Source organism: Suricata suricatta, chromosome 6, assembly GCF_006229205.1.
Source record: "Suricata suricatta isolate VVHF042 chromosome 6, meerkat_22Aug2017_6uvM2_HiC, whole genome shotgun sequence".
Lineage (NCBI taxonomy): Eukaryota > Metazoa > Chordata > Mammalia > Carnivora > Herpestidae > Suricata > Suricata suricatta.
In genome coordinates, this window is record NC_043705.1 from 89825474 (window position 1) to 89846105 (window position 20632).

At 50.8% G+C, this 20632-nt stretch overlaps 1 protein-coding gene across 2 annotated transcripts in view; it reads right to left on the reverse strand.

The window, feature by feature from the left end:
* KCNIP1 (potassium voltage-gated channel interacting protein 1) overlaps positions 1–20632 on the reverse strand; it is a 342478-nt gene that overhangs the window by 205022 nt on the left and 116824 nt on the right. The window lies entirely within an intron of this gene.

The following is a 20632-nucleotide window of genomic DNA, read 5'->3' on the forward strand; positions in this document are numbered from 1 at the left end:
CCGCTGCAGCACCGCTGCCCACCGCCCTGCGCGCCCGCACCTGCCGGGCGGTGCGCACTCCCAGGCTGCGCCCCTGGGCGCACAGACCGACGGAGGCACCTGGCTGATGGTTGAGGTTCAGGGGGCAGCGGCAGATTGCTCCCCGGGAGAAGGCGTGCGTGTGTACAGTGTGTGTGTGTGTGTGTGTGTGTGTGTGTGTGTGCGCGCGCGCGCGCGTATGGCCGGCTTGTGATCCGCTATTTCATTTGACTTCAAGGGAAATCTTATTTAACCCACCACGTGAATTCGCGGGGTGGGAAGTAAGTCTGCCCTAACCAGGGAGAAAGAAAAACATACATCCAATTGGGTTGTCATGGGAGGGACCCTCCTGCTCCTTGCCAGGCCCACCTTCTACTGATGGAAAACTGGGGAGGGCAGAGGAGCCCCTTTGGGCCTTGCTTTCTCTTTTTTGTTTCTACCCTCCCCGTGTTCCTCCTTCATCCTTCTACCTCCCTCTACGTGCCCCCCCCCCCATTTCTTAGGCATCAGCTACGGCAGGCTGTGAGTTAGTGCTGTGGGGGGTAATGGCCAAATTTAAGAAACCTCTCCCTGCCTTGAGTTTTCCCTCCAGACCACACAGAACGCCAGCGGCTATCTCAGGCTATCTCAGGCTATCTCAGGGTCTCATGCAAAAGGGCCAAGTTTGGGTTCACTCTGATGGGTTCTCCTCAGCTCTCTGAGGTGCTGAAATGCAAAGTCAGCTCTCTGGAAGCCCCGGGAGGAGTTACCCCGGTTCCAAGTCGGAGCTGCCTGAGTTCCCGCACGTGCCTATGCTTGCAGATCACAGGGGCCCCTAACACACGGCCTCACAAAAACACACATACTTACCCAAAAACTATGGGCACAGTCCCACAAGTCCATACAGATATTACTGTGTTGTACACACAGGCACACTCAGCCCATAACACACTCACAGTTGCATCCGCAGGTCCCCACGCAAGAGCCAGACACACGGACACAGAGGCACAAAGACATGCACACAGCAATGCAAAATGGCGTTACAGTTACCCACCTTTATGCAGGCTCAAGGCTGCACAGGCATATAGTCAGATCTCAAGGATACAGGGCCCCTCAGGAGCTGTTTCCTGTCATTCCAGCCCATTAGCTGCCCCTTCGGGGACAAAGGTGGCCTGAGTCTTGACCAGGGACCCTAAATAATTTTCTTTACCTATTCAGCACTTAATGCTTTCTCAGATCCAAACACATGTCGTATTTTGTGCAACAGGAAAGGTCCACTTTATAACATCTGTCCCTTCCATTTGCATTTTCCTTTGCTATATATAGCCCACACCACCCCATGCCCTGTGAGTTAGACAGCTCATGTCTAATCATTACTGTAGTGAGATACTGAGGTTTACCAAGGGGAAAGGATTTGCCTGAAGTGACTTAGCCAGGATATGGGATGAGAACTTGGAATCCAGGGCTCTGTCACCACCTCCTATTGGCCGGTGGGTATACTGGGGACCCCTGAGCTGGGAGATCACCTCTGCTTCCCACCAGATTCAAAGCTTCCACTCTTGTAACTGCCAGGGCTTATTTGTCTGTGTCCACGAGGCCCAGAGTCCTGGCTAATGAACAGGACTGGTAGAGGCTGGTCCCCTGCCTTCTGCCTGTGCTCCCTGCTGGAGAAGAAGGGTGGGGGTGGGGCTGAAGCCAAGGGTCAGGAGAGGGCCCACCAGGATGGCCAGGACTCAAGAAACAGAGTGGGGATCTCTGCTGGGGAGAGGGTGGTGCAGCCTTCTAGTGTCACTGAACCCCCAGGCTTCTGCTCATCTCCACGCTACCTGCAAACTTGAGAGTACAGAAAGCAAAAGTTTGCATTTCCTCTTCTTCCTCATGACCATATGAAGAAGCAAAGTAGAGATGAACTGCTCCATTTTACAGATCAGAGATAGTAAAGTACCTCTGGAGGAGTTTAAGACTGGCTGCCGCTAAGCAGGAAGAGTAAAGTCAAGTCACCAAGTCCAAGTCACCAAGATAAAGTCCAAACTGCGGAGCATTTATTATGAGGCCCTTTGGTGACCTGACTTCATCTCCCAATCCCCTTGCTCTCTGATGCTCCGTGTGGGGCTCCAGCCACTCAGAACCTCACTGGTGCCCTCTAGAATTGGGCTTCAGGGCCTTTGCACCTGCTGTTCCTTCTGCCTAGGATGTCCCTCACCCCTTTCACCCCTCACATCCTGGAGCATCTAATTCAAGTGCCATTTGCTCTAGGAATACCTTCCTGGCCCTGAACTGGTGCTTGCCTTGGGGGGGTCCTCCCGCACTTGGGCCTTTTTGCCCATCAGAAAACTCATTTCCCAGCTTCTCATTGTGCCTTTCCTGTCTGGGTCTCCCTCTGCATGGAGAATACCTTAAACGCAAGGACCACGACTGATTTAGCTCCACACTGTCTACTTAACCCCTCATTTCTAACAGGGGTGCAGTCAATCTGTGCTGAATGAATGAACTAATTTTCTTTGCTCAGTGACCCAATTATTAAGTAAAAACTATGATTATCAGATCACCCTAGCTCTTCCAAGGAAGAAGCATACTCTTCTAAGTAAAGATTCATTTATTCAACAAATATTTATTCACTCATATGTCAACCATGTACCAGATATTTACATGCACTATAGCTCACTCATTCCTGACGATGCCCTGAGTGGTAGCATTATCTACAGGTAAATGGACACACACATGCACTGTAGGATGAGGCAGACATTGCTTGGGGAGGGCTCACAAAGAATGCATCTTGGGAGGAATGCACATCAAGTGTGAGAGATAAGAGAGAGAAGACAGCAGACCCGCTGCTGCCTCTTGGAGACTCACTGCAGAGAACTGTGTGGGCAGCTTGTCTTGCTGTCCCCAACATGTACTCACAGAGGCCACCCTGCCATCCCTGTCCAGCTGGGGCTTCACTCGCTGTGGCTCCTTCTACCCTTGAAGGTGAGCTGATCTGTGCCTGATGTTTAGCTCTGACCCCTCCCTCATCCACACTCTCATGGGCTGAATGTCTGTGTCTCCTCAAAATGCATATGCCAAAGCCCTAACCCTGGGTGTGGCCGTATTTGGAGATGGTGCTTCTAAAAAAGTAATTAAGGCTAAATGGGGTCGTAAGGGTGGGGTCTTGATCCTATTGGATTAGTGTCCATAATGTTTTATAAGAACAGACATTAGAGAGTTCCTCCCAACCCTACACACATGACTAAGGAAAGGCCTTGTGAGCACACAGGGAGCAGAAGGCAGCCATCTGTAACCCAGGGGGAGCTCTCACCAGACACCCACCCTGCTGGCACCTTGATCCTGGACTTCCAGTCTCCAGAACTGTGAAAAAATACATTTCTGTTGTTGAAGCCTCCCAGTCTGTGGCATTGTGTAATAGCAGCCCGCGCTGAGTAATACACACCCACGGCGCCTGCCCATGCCCTCAGAAAGCTCTGGAGGCAAGGCCATCCCTTCCCTCTGACATCAGCACCCATGTAGGACTCCTTAGGGTACTCTTGGAAGGCTGTTCAGGGAAGCAGGGGAGAAATGGTCAGAGACCTGCAGGGATCCTTTTGAAAGCATGCCCATGCTTGTCTGTGTAACACACAAGGCATGTTTGTTCCTTCCCCTTCTGTCACATGTTCACTCACCCTTGTTTCTTTCCATTCCTAAGGGCTCGGGAGATTCGCTGAGTTCCTACCACGTGTGGAAGCAGCAGTGTCAGAGTAGGAGCACGGATCTGGTGGTCTGGGTTCAGGTCCTGATTTTGGTGCCGTTTAACTGTGTGAGCTGGAGCCTGATGAGTACTTTTTCTGCACCCTACTTTCCTCAGCTTCCGTGGATTACAGTAGTGCCTACCTTGTAGTGTTGCAGTGAGGGCTTGGAGGTGACATGAGACCCTTAGTAGGTGCCCGGTACACAGTGTGGCCAGTTAGGGAGGGCAGACTGCCACTATCACTATTGCTGTGGGCCAGGTATTGTGCTGGGTGAGAGGGGTACAGAAGTGAGTCAGCCACAGCCCTTCCCCTTGGCTTCCATCTTTGCTCTTCATCTGTTTCATAGGAAGTCTATTCTCAGGGTCCCCATCTGGTATTAAAAGACTCAGATTAGTTAAGGAAGGGAATGTGGTTGGCACCTGATTATGTGCAATTCAGCACTATGCTAGCTGCTGTCTTGTACCATTTCCCAAATGTTCTGCATGCATAAGTCTGGCCTCCTCAAATAGATCCTGAGTTTTTAGAAAGCAAAGCAGGCGCCCCTCTCCCCTGCCCCCATCATCCACCATGGCTCCACCTGATCTGGGACATCCTAAGTGCTCTGCAAACACTCACACTGAGATCACCAGGGTAGGGGAAAGGGCTCACCATCATTTAGCCCTGGGATCAAGTCCCACCTCTCTTAACAAATGTACCTGTGGGCCTGGGCTACTTCTCTCTGAAACACGAACAGGGTCCTTTCAAGGGTTGATGTGAGGATTGGGTCAGATAAAGTAAAGGGAAAATACTGTGTTCTTCTGCAAAGCATTCTGCAAATGTCCTTTATTATTATTTGTTCTGGGCCTTATTTAGTTATTCATTCATTCAACAAATATTTATTAAGCATGATCTACCTGCTAGGCACTATTCTAAATATAGGTACCAATAATGAACAAAAAGAGACAGGAGTCTCTGCCTTCAGGGAGTTGGCAGGCTAGGACTGAAGACTATCAGACCCTCTTGCCACTACAAACTATGACCAGCCTGGCAGGGAAGAGGGGACCAATGACTTTGGGATGAGGTGGGGTGGAGGATGCTCAAAGCCAGTAGGATAAACCTTCTGCAAACTACAAAGTTACGTCACAACTGAGTATAGAACCTCAGAAAACAGGGAGGTAGATACAGCTTTCAGGTCTAGGAGATCAGGTTCCAAATGCTGGGTTTGTTCTGTAACCTCAAGCAGGTTATTTGTCCAGTGAGAGTTTCAATTTCTGCAATCTGCAAGTAGAATAATTTGGCCAAAACTGCCTGACATGGGGTCTCTCACCTAGAACACAGTCCTGGCTCAGAAAATGCTAACTCCATTCCTCAGTTTCCCCATTTAGTCTTCTTTGTAAGCAACATCATCACCCCCTTCCCAGGAGGAAGAAAAGATCTTGGAATAGGACTTGTGCTGGGGAATTAATTGCCTCTCCGGGGCCACATCCTTAATGCATCAAGAATGTCTTTCTCTGTCAAGGTTGATCGTGACCCTTCAGGGAGCAGGACTGATGCTCAGAAGCCAGGTCCCAGACTCTGTCTCTGATGTCCTGATGGCTGCACTGCCCCAAGGGTTCCCCTTTCATGCTCCGGTGCTGGCACAGTCTCCACCAGTGGCTGAAAGGAGTTCAGACAGAGTGCAGTCACCCACGCAGCCCAGACACTGGAAGCAAAGCATTTCCAAGTTACCCAGATCCAGCGAGGGGGGAGGACATTCCAGAGCATCTTGGCTTTCATTCTCTGAAGCAACATACATAATGTGACCTGGGAAGTCATGGGGGCCAGCACCAAGCCCGGCACAAGGGAAGTACTTCGTGAAATTAATCAGATGGCTTTCTGGGGGAGGATGAAAGGCTGGGTAGAAGGAGGAAGGGTGGTAGATTCAAATATGTTCAAATAAACATTTAAATATCCAATGAAACCTGTGAACCTTCTCCCCCAGAACAGCCATGCATGGGTGCACACACACTCATACCTTGCATAAAATTTTATGGCGTTTACAACTCTCCCACATGAAGCACATCCCTGGACACTTGGCTAAGAAACTCCGTGCTACAAGGGGAAAGATTCTAATAAGGGGTTTGATACAGTCATTTCTTCGCTGTCTGACTTTAACGCCTCTGAGTCTCAGTGTCAACATCCATAAAATGGGTGTAAACAATTGTGCCTATTTCTTAGGGCTATTGTAAGGATTAAATGAGAAGCAGCATTCCTGCTTTAGTGTAATGCCTGGCAAGGCTTAGTGAGTGGTGCTGGTCATTGTTAACGTCCTCACTAAACTGCATTCACTCACTCACTCACTCACTCACTCACTCGTTCGTTCCGTCAGAAGTTAGTGAGCGCCTCCTGTTGCATCACACCCTGTGATGGTCTCTGGGGCTGCATAAGTGGATGCTCCCGTGCTTGGGAGACTCACAGTCCAAGGGGGCAAAGGGCAAATAAGCAACTCACGATCACACCCCAGACTTCACGGAGAACGAGTGGGAATGACTTGCTAGCTCTGCTGCTGAGAGCAACAGCCCGTGACTCTGGCCAGGTTGGCTCCCGCCCAAAGTCCTGGGAGAACCAAGCGTTTGGACTCAGCAAGGTCAGGGGCCTAGGTCAGGCTAGGAGGACAAAGGTCAAGGTGGAAGCAAGGTGGCGAAAGGGATAGGGCTGGAGGTAGTGGAGGGGGAGAGTCAGGGGCAGAGTAGGACTGACACGGGGTCAGTGGTGGCCCTGGACAATTGCCATAGTGGTGTGGCACTGACATGGCTGGGCCATCAGGACAGAGATCAGGGGCAGAATTTCTAAAGTCTGTGCAGAATATGGCTCCATAATCTCCCCGGGTAAATGTGCAGGAGTTGGTCCTCTTCACTCCCCTCCTTTAGTCTTCTTAGATAATAATAATAATCATCATCATTACCCTTACTTACTTACTTCAGTAAGATAGGTGTCCTCATTATCCCCCATTTTATACAGGATGCAACCAAAGCACAGAGAGGTTAAGTGACCTGCCCAAAGTCACTCAGCAAAAAGTGGTGGAGTGGAGCTGGCTTTGAACTTAGATGATGTGACTCCAGGTCCCACATTCCCTTTCTGGCTCCAAGCCCTCCTGCCCTATTGTAACTTATTTTTTTCTACCACTGTTTCTCTGGGAGGCAGCGATTCACTGGGGACTCACAGGTATGGTCTAGTTTCTCAGACCCAAGGGACAAATGCAAAGGGGAGGCCCCCTGGGTCCTGGCCCTCTGGCTGGTAGTTGCTGCTCTGTCTGTCTATTCCCTTAATGCCTGGGGACTGCAGCCATACCTACCTGCCCATGGGAATGCAGGAAGCACATAGGGCATGCTTTCCCTCCGTGGCTTCCACAGACTGAAGCCACCAGAGGAAATGAGCAGGGGAGGAGGGAAGAAACAGCAGCCATGCTGCGTGATGATTAGTAATAATGCGGGCGATGAGCGCCCCTGGCCCTACACGGCCCACTGAACCTGTCAGCACTGGCTCCCAGCTTCCCATCTAGGCGGCTGCTGCCGCAACTGGAGCCTGAGGAAGACAAAAAAACCCGGGAGCAGGGAGGGAGGGAGGGAGGAAGAGGGGAGAAAAGTCATGGTCGCCTTCATGCTAAGGGCTGACTCTGGGACAGAGCTGCAGCACTGAGGCAACATAAAATGCCAAGATAACAGTGGAAGTTTCTCCCACTGTTTCCTGTGACCAGGCACCCTGCCCCACACTGGAGACCTGTGGCACTCACTGCCTGGGGCAACATGACACAGAAACAGTGGGGCCACCTTCTTGGATTTTGACTTACAAAGGCTCTGGTCTGATACAAGCTAGAAGAATGTGGACTTGGAGACCAGGTTTGTCCTTGACCCGCCTCAGGCAGAGCACCATGTCCACTCAGCATTGGGGCCCCAGACTCCAGTGGAATCTGGGGGCCAGGGAGACCCCGCCCCTTTCTCAAGTGGAGTCTAGGAAAGTAGACAGGATCCCACGTGGCCCTCCCAGTCCCGCCAGTCTTCTGTGCGGCACAGACAGTGCCCACTCCTCTAGTCTGTGTGTCTTTGCTGGAGAACGATCCTGACTTGTTTCTCCAGCCGAGTCTGGCAGGGAGAGGAATCTTTCCCCTGTGCTCAAGGGGGGCATGGTGGGCCCAGGGAGCGGGCAAACCTTAGCTGTAGGCCGGGGGCCCCAGCTATGACCTGGATGGCAGAGGGAGTGCAGAATGCTTGGGAACCAGGCCATGTCAGAAGCTGCCAGCCAGGAGGGGCTGCAGAGCAGAGGCCAAGTCCCCCCCACCCCTCAATGCCTCAGAAGCCCCCAGAAGAACATTCAGGCAAGGCTGAGGAGATAGGGATGTCGTGAGTTTCTTGAGATTTCATTGCTGTCCCCTAGAAGAGTGGGAATTTGGAACAGAATTTAAGTTCAGCACTTTAAGACATAGCACTGGAGGCACCCCAGGGGAAGTAGCCTGAAATCCTTAACTACCCATAAAACAGTGCTCACAGACCTTCTGTCTGTGCTCTCTCCTCTGTTTTATGAATTAGCAAACTAAGAGGCAGACAGCTGAGGTGCTGTGCCCATGGCCACACAACTGGAGACAGCTAGAGGGTCAAGGTTTGAACTCAGTTCTGTCTTAAAAGCCCATGTGATTAGCAGCTAAGAAAAGGAAGGGTAAGGGAGCAGGAGAGGGGAGAGAAAGAAGTGAGGGGAAGCAGAGCAGTGCCAGGAAGAACAGGAGGGGGGAGGGGATGCTCTCCACTCACAGCCCCGATGATGCCCCAGGTCAGAGGAGAAGGGCTGTGAGAGGACCACGATGGGTCTTGGGTCACGTGCCCTGAAGCTGGCACCCGGTGGCCCAGCTTGCAGCTGGCAGGGTGCAAGGAAGGGTGATTCAACAACTCCAAAGCAGGAACACCATCCCTGCTCCTGAGCACCCCCAGGAGTTCCCTTCTTGAGACGCCAGGCTGGCCCCTAGTGAGCCAAAGGATTGGGAGCTCTAGCAGGTGCTTGCGGGAGCTAATTGACAGTCCAGGGCTCTCTTTCTCTGAGCTGGCATTTGCATGCTGCATTAGTATTCGTGCCCGCAGCTCAGGGCTGTTCTGGATGAAGGATGCTATGCAGATGAGCATCGAGCCTGGTGCGTGAGGGCGCCCTGATACAGTTTGCTAGGAAGCAAGGCTGCCGAGTAAAAGGAGGCTGAAGGAGGCTGCAGAAGAAACCCGGGTTTGTCTCCTGGGTCCCACACTGCCAGCCCTGGAATCCGCCATCTATGATGTAGGAGCTCCCAGCCGGTCCTTGCAATGATTCACCAGCACCACTGAGCCCCTGCTGTGCCCCACCTGTGCTGGGATGGCACCTGAGCTGCAGAGAGAGTGCGGTGGGCTCCATCCTGGCCCTTAGTAAGCTCTTGTCCTGTGGGGCAGAGGGATATATAAACCATTTGATGACCAGGGGATGGGCCTATAGCAATCAGCAGAGAAGCCACACCAGCTCCAAGAAGAGATGTCTAACTCAACCTCCGGGAAGAAGACTGGGGGGCCAGGGCAGTGTAGCAAGGCTTTTTGAAACAGGAGATGTTGGGTCTTAAAAGACAAATATGAACTTAGCAGCCACACGTCACTGTGAACACGTCGCTGGGAGACGCTCTCATGGTGGTATCTCAGGGGCCGGGGCAGCACAGCACCACTGGTCCCACTTAAGGGGCCCTGTAGTTGGATGGACTTTGAGGAAAGCTGGTCCAGGCACCATGTGGCAGATAAACTTATGACAGACGATTAAAGTGAGCAACTGAGTCATCCAGAAACATCTCCAGGGATGGGAGCTTTCTGGCTTCTTTCTGTATGCAACCTGCTACAGGGTTTTACGGTGCCCAGAGCCAGGAAGCGCCTGCTAATGTTTCTCCAGTCTGCTAAACCGAAGGGCAGTTAACTCTTTATATTCCAGGAAGCAGGGGACAGAATGCCTCTGTGCAGACTACCAGAGCCACACAAAGCTCTGAGCACCCCAAGCCAAACCCTCAGGTGGGAAGGGAAGCACAGGTAGGTGGCAGGTACAGCTATTTTCTATGGTGGAAACTGAATGGCTGGGGTAGGGAGCGGCTCAGGGACTTGGCCTGCATCCCAGGCTCTACTTCTGAATGTGCACACATCTCAGAGACCCTGATTCTCCCCAGAGTAGTACCCTCTCTCAGAGTTATACTACTCAAAGCTAAAAAGGACTTCATATGCCACTTTACAGATGGCCAGGGGAGGGAAAGAGATTTGCTCAGGAAAAGGTAGGGAGAGAACAATAGAATTGTGACTAGAGCTCAGGGCTCTGGAAAGATCTTGCCTAGTTTACAGTACTAAACAGTGTCCTCAGAATCAGATCCAAATTTGCTCTTGGCTTTCTATGAAGCATGACATTATGGGCATAGGAAATGTGCCCAAAATGGACCTCACTCCTCTTTACTGAAATTCCCTTAAGATGAAGTGATATCAAATAAAGTTTATAGTACAAATCTTTGGGAGGACGTTGGTACTGACCTGGAATTCAGACTAAAGTTTAAATGACTGATATTATACCATACGTGATTAGGAAGGTTAGCAATCAAGAAGTGAGGGCACCGGAGATCTGAGCTGTATGGAGGGGTGTGGGACCAGGAGAGTAGTCTGGCCTGTCGTAATCTGAGAAGTGGTGTGTATGGTTTAAGTAACAGTACAAGTCCTGGTGGAGAACTTCTGCATTAGGTAACTTTTTTTTAACTACTGCTCAAAGGTCGTCTTGTGTGATGTATCCAGCCATCTACCATTAATAAATACTCAGTCCCCATCTGCACGACCTGTCCCTGTTGCAGGCATGGGGATAGGCCAGTGACGAGGATGGACATGTTTCCTGCTCTCTGCAGCTCCATTCTCATAGACACAGCGAACAGCAGATGAGCCAACAAACAAGGTCATGTCTGCTGGTGGTAGGCACTGTAAGGACACCAGGGGGGCCCCTGTGGGAGAGATGAAGGGGTCAACAGGAGACAGAAGGCCACACTGAGAAAGGGGGTTGGTTCTGAAATGTAATGGGCAGGCAGGAGTTACTCAAGCTGAGGATTTAGGGTGAGGGAACTTGAGGTGAAGGCCTGAGGCCCCGCGGAGCGAGTTTGCCGGGCCGGCTGGGAGCACAGAGAGGAGGGCAGTGGGGTTGGGCCGTGCAGAACATCAGAGAAGGTTCCAGGGAGGCTGGCTCGCCCAGGGTCTGTTGTCCTTGGCACAGTTTGGATTTATGCCAAGAGCAAGGAGCGGCCATAGCAGAATATTTTTTCACTTTTTATTTTGAAAAAGTTATAGACTCACATGAAACTGAAAAAACAGTACGAAAGGTCCCCAGTCCCCTTCATCTGGTGTCTCCCAGCGTTCGCTTCTTACATAACTGTGGTGTAGCCGTAGCATCCACAGACCTTGTTCAGGCTGCCCAGGGCTGCACGAGCTCATCTGTGTGTGTGTGTGTGTTCTGTGCTGTTCTATCCCAAGTGTAGACTGCCGCCACTACCACCACGGTCAGGGCACCAACCTGCTCCATCTCCACAGAACAGCTCCCTTGAGCCCCTCCTTTATCGACACCCCATCCCCTTGCACCCCATCACCATGCAAAAATTTTCAGAGGGGAGAGGCGGAGGGAAGATTGCTGGGGCAGGGACATAGCCTTCGCCTCTTCGGAGGCTCCAGAGGCCTCTCACCAAAGCAGGCTCACTGTGAATATGGATTGTTTGGGCTGGCTTCACTTTGCGGTTGAAGAGCATGAACAGAAAGACTAAGCAACTCAGAGAAAGTCACACAGTACAACTCATGGCTCACGGGCTGTCTTCTACTTAGAGGATTCTGACAACTCTCTGCTGACTTGGTGTGTGGGTTACTAGGGGACCGTGGGTTGTGGAGAAGAGAGGCCCGGCCCAAGGCCACCACTCCAAGGCCTCATCCCTCAGTCTCCTGCACCTACCCAAGGGGGTAGGGTGAAATGCTCTATCCCCCACCTCAAACAGTCCCAGTGAGGGATCGGTTAGAAGACACATGCAAAGCACCAAACATGAGGGAAAATCCTATGTGCAGTCAACATGCCAACATTGAGAGAAACGGCTGTCCTTCCTCGGCCCTCCCCTCCAGTTTCGGTCCAGAGAGTCCCTGTGGGAGATTGGTGATCAGCCCTCAGGTCCTGTGGCTCAGCCCCTTCCTCCAGACCCGGATTACAAGTCTCAGTTCACGCGCCCCACATGTGGCAGATAGCCCAGGCCACCTGCACTTGCAAAAGGCTCCCCAGTTCTCCTGTTGCTCTGGGTGGGGTCCAAGTTCATTTCCTGAGGCTGCGAGTTCTGCCCCACCCTCCAGTGTGGTTCCCAGCAGTAACAGGGGGATCCTTCACCGCATCCAAGCTCTCCATCTCTGTCTCAAGTGGTCCCGGGGAAAAGAGGGGGATTGATGGTAACTTTAACTCCAAAGCCAGTCCCTAGGTCACTCAGTTAGTTAAGCATCTGACTCTTGATCTCGGCATGGCTCAGATCTTTTATTTTTTTTGAGAGACAAAGAGAGACAGTGTGAGCAGGGGAGGGTCAGAGAGAGAGGGAGACACAGAATCTGAAGCAGGCTCCAGGCTCTGAGCTAGCTATCAGCACAGAGCCCAGCGCAGGACTCAAACCCACAAACCGTGAGATCATGCCCTGAGCCGAAGTTGGAAGCTCAACCACCTGAGCCACTCAGGTGCCCCTGGCTCTAGTCTTGATCTCAGGGTCCGTGAGTTCAATCCTGCATTGGGCTCTGCCCTGGGCGTGAAGTCTACTTTAAACAAAACAAAAACAAACAATCGCTGCTCCAAAAAGCACCACACCCATTTAGAGAGGTCTGCTCTGACGGACCCAGGGATGTAGGGGGGGTGGGAGGAGAGGACAAGGATGAAGGGAGGGGGTCGAGAAAGACGGGAGATGGGAAGACCTGGGGTGGCTCTGGGGCCCTCGCCGGGCTCTGAGGGAAAGTAGAGGGTCAGCCGCTCCCACCCCCTCCAGTCATCACACCCCCATTCGGCTGGACCCCACTCTGTCAGCCCCCGACAGTCCCATCCCTTCTCTCCCCACAGGGGTGCAATCTCCGCTTGCAGAGCCCCGCTTCTCCTTCCTCGAGGGGAAGTTCCCGCAGTTTGTGGCAGCCGTCCTCCATCTTGCAGGGTAAGGGCTGAAGTAACAGATGGGGTCCGGCTCCCCCCTCTCCTTTAGTGCCAGTAGCTCCCAGGCTGCTCAATCACTATTGGGGGTCACAGGGTCACCCTCCCTGCTGCCGGCCTCCTGCCCGCAGGCCTCAGGGGGGAGCAGACACATCCTTTTTCTCCTGACACTAATGAAATCTTCCTTCCGCTCAGTGCCGAGTTGGACTCAGGGTCAGTATTCTTCCCCATTCAGCTCTGCCCTGTGCTCTGGGTCGGTAATGACACCCCACACCTGATTACAGACCGGCCGCGGCAGCAAGCTGGGCAGGCCTCTCTGCACCACCACCCCTTGGAGCCTTAAAAAGTCCTCCCCGGGTTGCCGGGACTACTGAGTCCTTGCCTGGCATCTGCTCACATGGATGCCTTTTCCTTCACACACTCTCAGGAGGCCCTTCCAGGCCTCTGTTCCATTCACCTGAATCCTATTCCTCACTCCAGACTTCACTCATGGTGCCCCTCCTCCAGGAAGCCTTCCTTGATTTACCAAACCATCTCCTTCTACATTCAGAGACCTTGATTCTCTCAGGGACTGCTTGCTTCTCTGAGCGCCAAATACCAGGCATTGGCCTTGGTTCCTTATGGTTTTGCATAAAATAAATGGGGAGTGGATGAACGCGTGAGTGGATGAGTGTGTACCTGCTTGTACATCCATCCTCCTCCTCTGACACTTAGCCATATGTTATTTGATTTTTGCTTTTTAACTGCCTCACAGAGAATGATGAAGGAAAACCCTTGGAGAAAGTGACCTTTTCTGAAATGTAATTTCTTCGTCAACCATGCACGTTCAGTAAACCTCCTACTCTGCACCAGGCACAAGGCCTAGAGAAACTGGTAAGGGAATTTTAGGGTCAAGGCGGCAGGACAGGATAGGTTGCCTGTCTCATCAGGGTGGGGCAAAACTGGAGCTTCATGATTGGCTGTTTCCAAATGGGGCAGGACATCCCAGGTCTGCAGGTGAGGGGTGGGGGTCGTCTGTGCACGTGTTCTCCTCCAGCCCCCAGAGAAATGGCCGCTCGGTCGCCACCTTAAGGTGACTCTTACACTAGCCATCACAGAAGATGGAATGGTTAGCTCACCCCCAGTGGGACGGAGTGTCTCGTGGAGGCTGGAGTCAAGGAAGAGATTTCAGAATGGCTGGCTTTCAAGCAATGAGTAGAAATTTGCAGAACGAGCAAAGGGAGAGGAGGAGGAGGGTGAATAAGCATGTGCAATATACAGAAGGTTTCCAGGAGCTAGGGCAGGGAGGATGGAGGGGTGAATGAAGGGTCAGGGTTTGTCTCTGAAGTGACAACATGGTCTGTGATTGGATAGCAGTGATGGCTTCATGACTGTGTGAATATGCTAAAAGCCTCTCAGTTGTACATTTTAGATGGGTTGATTTTATAGGATGTGAATCACAATGGTAAATTTTGTGTACCAATCTGGCTAGGCTACAGTACCTAGTTGCTTCATCAAACATTAGTCTGGGTGTTGCTGTGAAGGTATTTTTAGATGAAATTAACATTTATTTCGGTAGACTTTGAGTAAAGCCAGTTAACTTCCATAATGCAGGTGGGCCTCATCTAATCAGGTGAAGGTCTTAAAAGAGACTGAGATTGGGGCACCTGCATGCTCAGTTGGTTAAGCATCCGACTTCGGCTCAGGTCATGATCTCACGGTTAGTGGGTTCGAGCCCAGCATCGGGCTCTGTGCTGACAGCTCGGAGCCTGGAGCCTGTTTCAGATTCTGTGTCTCCCTCTCTCTCAGCACATCCCTGCCTCAAGCTCTGTCTCTCACTGTCTCAAAAATAAATAAAACATTTAAAACAAAACAAAAAAAAAAGAGACCATGTTTCCTCTGGGGAAGAGAGAATTCTGCCTTCAGACTTGAGCTGCAACATCAACCCTTCCTTGGGTGTCCAGTTGCTGGCCTTGCTTCCAGATTTCTGGCTTGCCAGCGTCCATAGTTATGTGACTCAATTCCTTGAAATAAATCTCTATGTGGGGTCTTAGTTATTATGTATATGATATATAATACTGTTATGCATAATAACAAGCATATTAATTCTGTTGGTCCTGTTTCTCTTGAGAACCCTGACCAATAAGTGAATTCTGTCTCAATATTAAAGTGCCCTCTGGGAGGTGGGGGCTGGCTTGATATGCGGTGGTACAGCCGTAGAAAATCAGCGGGCAGGCATGATCCAGGGTGGCACACGTGGGGCACAGCAGGCACAGGTAGGAAGAAGGTGGTTGGCACAGGCTGGGAGACCCGACCACAAGCAGCCTTGATGACCACACTGTGGCTCTCTGTTGGCTGTGGGATAGTGATATAGTAGAGTTATTTTTGGTTGCAAGCAACAGAAACTGACTCTCGCCAATTTCAGCCGAAGGAAGAAATTATGAGAAGAGTACGAGGACTCACACACCTAGAAGATGCTTAACAACTAAACTGCCAGGAGCCTGGCTGCTTCTAGAAGTCTCAGCAACAGGAACTCGTGAGTAGGGTATCTTCAGGGTGAATCCATTGCCGCTATTTTTGGTTCTAGGCTACTCTGATCGAAAAGCACAATTTCAGAAAGGGAAATTCAGTGACCACTCTTGAGTTCATATGGCCACCCCTTAAACCCCTTAAAGATGTCTCTTTGACCTTCCTGCCAGTTGGGTGGTAACTGGGGTGCATCGTCAGGGTGCTGCCAGACAAACGGAGGGGAGGTGCGGGCAGGTGCATGGGCGGAAGTGTATGGTGCGGACAGTGCTGGGATCCTTGCCCAGCCAATGCGCGTGAACTGCAGCCTGATGTTCTGAATTGAGCTTCTGGGTCTGCATTACAGCAATGACGCCGCCCTGCACTCAGCTGTGTCAGGGCCACAGAGCACCTGTTGCCTGGGAGCAGAGCTATTTAGTGGGAAGATGGGAGCTGGACAGGCCTTGACGCTTCTAGCTGTGTGGACTTGCTCATGTCACTCAGCCCCTCTGAATCTCAACATCCTCACCTGTTTGGGTCAGGCCCACATCTTCTTAGGAAGGGTAAATGAGAGGACAAGTGGGACAAAGCCTGGCCCATGGTGTGAACATTCCAAGGGCTCTGTTCTTCCTTCCAGGGATAGTCTTCAGTCTTAACAGTGGTGCTGAGTCTAAAAGATCTTATTCAGTCAGTTCTCAGTTAAACTGAGACCAATGGGGATCTTAGGCTGGTCCTGGGGCCAACGAGGTGGGCCCTGGGGCCTGGCTCAGCTGTTCTCTCCTTGGGCTCCTTGCTTTCTCTCCCTTCACATGCCAGGCCCAGTGGCAACCTAGAGGCTGCCTACCTTCCTCTGAGACTGTCTCCTCAACAGCTCCCCGTCCCCAGCCCCTTCAGGAAGGGAACGGAGGCTCAGCCCCTGAGAGGCGGAGGGTGGGTCCTATGGAGACTCAGGCCTGCCCCAGCTCCTTTGCAGATTCCCGGAGGTGGTTCCCAGAATAGTCCCTGCAAATCCACATGACCCTGAAGGGGAGCATGTGAGTGTGTATGTGTAGGGGGGGGAGGGTAGGGGATGATCAGTCACCTTCTTTGTCCGGATCCTGGACCCAGAGCTGGGCTCTGTGGCCTTCAGAGTGGGAGACGGGGTAAGAGGTGGTGAGGGAGGGGACATTGCCACCAGCAAGAAGGGAGATGGGATTCTGCTCTAAGCCCAGGGCCAGAGACCCTGCCCAGGCCAAGAGTTCTGACGGGAGTGAAGAATCAGCTCTCACTCCCACTAGGTATGGTTGGAAACAGGGTCGGAACTTGCAAATGGAGGATGATGCGGAGGAAGCAGGAAAGGGAGCCAAAGACAGAGAGATGGAGTGAAGGACAGAGAGACAGAGGGAGGGGGAAACAGTGAGGACAGAGAGAGAGAGAGGGAGACAGAGAATGAGTGCTCTGGCCTTGGAAAAAGAGGTAGGGCTGAACAAAGCTCTGTGACCCGGGTTCATGCCGGCCTCTCCAAGACTTGCGTGTGGCGGAGGGCTGTGCTGGCGGGGAGTCACCAGCCAGGGCTCAAGGAGGGGCCACGTGATGCCTGGTTAGCTTGTTAGCTTGTGTTCGCTCTCTGATATATGACATGCTCTAAATGATCTATTAAAGCGGAGTGAATTCTACAAATGCTTCCACCCACCGCCGCCCCCTAGGGAAATGTACTATATTTGTGAGGTGACTCATCTTGCTGCCACAACCCCTGGGGATCTGATGCAGCACGCTTCTCAGGAGTTCACCTTGAAAAGGCTACGGGGACAGCGGGGATGGCCCTAGAGGGGGTGAGTGTTTGTGGAAGAGAGATTCAGATGAGTGCGTCTGTCATTCCCATCGGGGTCTGTGTTAATCCGGACCCGGCAAGGCAGGGGAGTGTTGGCAGAATATTGCAGATGTATCTGGGAGTGGCTTGAAGGGACTGTCCTCCTGCTGCCCCTATTGGGCTAAATCCCACTGAGGGACCAGAGAACTTGCCTGAGAACTTCCTGTTTCTCTTGGAAGCAAAGCGATGAGGTGGAAAATGGCTTCTCACCCTTCTGGTTGCAGGTCAACCCCCATTTCATGCTTTCTACCACCTACCTCTATCTCATTGCATTTCCCAGAGGGATAATATTATACCTTTTAGGGAGGTATTCTCACTGTCATTACTGTCTGTCATGCCCAGTAGACCGAAATGGGAGAGGAGATACGGGCTTGGCTCCGGATCCTGTCCTCAGCATCCTGGTCCCCTCTCAAGAAACATTTACACTTGAGAGACTATTGAACTGAGGGTTGAAGGGGAAGGGGGCGGGGGGGGGAGGGGGAAAGAGGTGGTGGTGTTGGAGGAGGGCACTTGTGGGGAAGAGCACTGAGTGTCGTATGCAAACCAATTTGACAATAAACTATTAAAAAAACATTTATAGAATGAATGAACATTAATGGACCTATTTGGGATCCTAGCAATGCCAAGACTGTATACGAAGGAGGTATCTTTTACAACCCTTTTGCAAGTGAGGAGAATGAAGCTCAGAGACATATGGTTACTGACCTGAGGGGACAAAGCCAGGAAGAGGAAGAATGGGGATCCATCCCGGGACTCTCCAGTTCCAAAGGCATCCTAACCCTCCCTCCGGAACCTTGCAGCCCCATGCAAATCATCATTGACAGACCTCTTCCCGAGTTTTGCAGGGATTTGTGCTTTCCCGTTGCACGCTAACTCCAAAAACAACTTCGATGTCTTTAAAGAGAAGCCAGAGGGACCATATCATACGAGAGAGGTAGTGTTAAAATGGAGAGGCTGCTTCAGCCCGTTTTAAGGGGACTCCAAAGCTTCCCTTAGGCAGATCTGAGCAATATCCTAGGGATGGTCACAAGAGAGCACTGCATTCCCTCCTGGAGTGGCTTTTGGCTTTCATCCTTTCAGCCAAAAGTCCCCAGCCTTGGGTCACCCTAGATTATTTCCCCCACAACCCAGCTGGCTCCTACCTTACGCTCACCTGTAAAATGGGGCGAGGGGTACAGGTAAGTGTAGCTCTAAAAATGAACATTCTCACTGTCCAGATTTTCAGGCACAAAACTCACTTGTGACCCCATTAATCCTTGGAAACAAGACTGAACAAAGCTTGAAGAAAAGCTATTTCTCCCATCTGATATTTTCAATTTAGAACTTAGGCTTAAGTCTTCCAAGGGTCACATGGAATCTAATCATTGCTTACTTGAAATACTGTTAAGACTAAATAAAACCTTTCAGGACAAAGAGACTGGGACAGCAGTCGCAAAATGCTTCTCCTGATCAGTATCCCAAATATACGGCTGTGAATGTCACCACGGCTGTATTGGTGGAGGGAGGATTGGTGAGAGAGGGCTTTGGAAGTTATTATAATTTTGCAGTTAATAAATCACTCTCTCCCTTTCCTTCTCCTCTCTCTCTCTCTCTCTCTCTCTCTCTCTCCCTGAAAGCCTTAGCCTTGGACATTGCTTGATTTCCATAGCATACTAGATAAAATCTTCCATAATTCTGTCAGGAGTCTGTGGACTTTTAAAATATAAATGCTCAAGCCCCAGCAAAGACAAATTACATCAGAATCTCTGGGGGCTGTGGCTTTTGGCAGGAGGCATGGTTTCTCAAAACACCAACATCACATATGCCTAGTTCTGAGCTCTGCCATTAATCAGCTGTGAGTCCTTGAGAAATTACTTCAGTTACCTGGTCCTTGGTTTCGTCAAAGGTGAAATGAAGCAAAGAATTGTACACGTTTCATGGGATTGTTTTGAGGATGTTGTGATATAATAACTAGAGAGCCTCCTGCTGTGCTTATCACACAGTAGAGACGTAAGTGGGCCCTTGTTGTAATTATTGTTGTTATTCCTGCTAGTAATTGTCGACTAATCCTTGGCTAAAAGTCGACGCTTCCTTGGACCCGAAACGTCCAGAGTTCTAGAAGGTCTTTGGAGCAAAGTTGGAGGCATCAATGGCATCACACAGGATGTATCTTGTGCTATCTCCATGGTAGATCTCTTCCCAGAGTGGGTTCCAAGCAGACTGTGTCTTTTCCTGGTAACAACTCTTTTGAAAGCATTAACACCTTCTATACTCCCAATTGGCCTAACACGCCCCTCGCTGTGAGAGGGAATGTCGATACAGCACGCTTAGTGGAAGACGGAGATTGCACGCATCTTGTCACCGCAGCCAACATCCTGTTAGCCGTGTCAGAGCGGGGCCGAATGCTTTAGAGGTCGATAAGAGACCGAGACTCAGAAATTCACTTTACTATATCCGTAAACAAAGAACAAGACTTAGAAAGAAGGGCTCAGAAGCAAGCAATGGCAACTGCACTTCACATATGACCGTGTGGGCCACTCGGAAAAAACCCAGCATGGATTAGACCTCTTCGCTATGAAATAAACTATAAATAGCCATCATTAGGGAAGGTGGGTGGCGTTATTCTCAACATTTTTTTCTGTCATGGTGATAAATTCCAAATAAATAATTTATTTATTTATTTTAGAGTTTATTTGTTTATTGAGAGGGAGAGACAGAGAGAGCGTGTGTGCATGTGAGCACAAGAGGGGCAGAGAGAGAGGGAGAGAGAATCCCAGGCAGGCTCCACGCTGTCGGCGCAGAGGCCCAACGTGAGGCTCAAGCTCACGTACTTGGACATCGTGACCTAAGCCAAAATCAAGAGGTGGGCGCTTTTATGACAAAAGCCACCAAGGCGTCCCAGTAAGGTCTTTTAGGTATGGTGAGATGTACACCCTTCACTAGAGAGGATCCTACCTTACTTCCACATTCTTTATTCACCTGACTACAGATTAATGAAAAATATTAAGCATTTTATATCTATTTATTTTATAAACGTAAAACAAAAGACAAGTGAAGTACAACTCACCGCTTGGGTGAGAGGTTAAACTGGCATGTCATTGAGAAAATATAGCAGTAACTTTTACATCAAACAGCATACCTGAGCAATGCTGCGGTTAGATTGGAAACACTAATGGGAACTCCTCAACTTTACACATTTCCCATCTCTGTTGCTAAGAGCGACCACAACAGCAGCATTTATAGCCAACCGCCAACTCTCATGTGCCCTAATGCTCAGATTTTGTCTCTAATACCTTCCTCCACTGAACGAAACAGGGCTCTTTGGAGGGTGGCCTTAGGTAGGAAGGAAGTTCCTTTACGCAGAAAAAGCAAAATGTCACAGGGTTAGTTCTGAAAGGACCAAAAAAGCTAGATTACA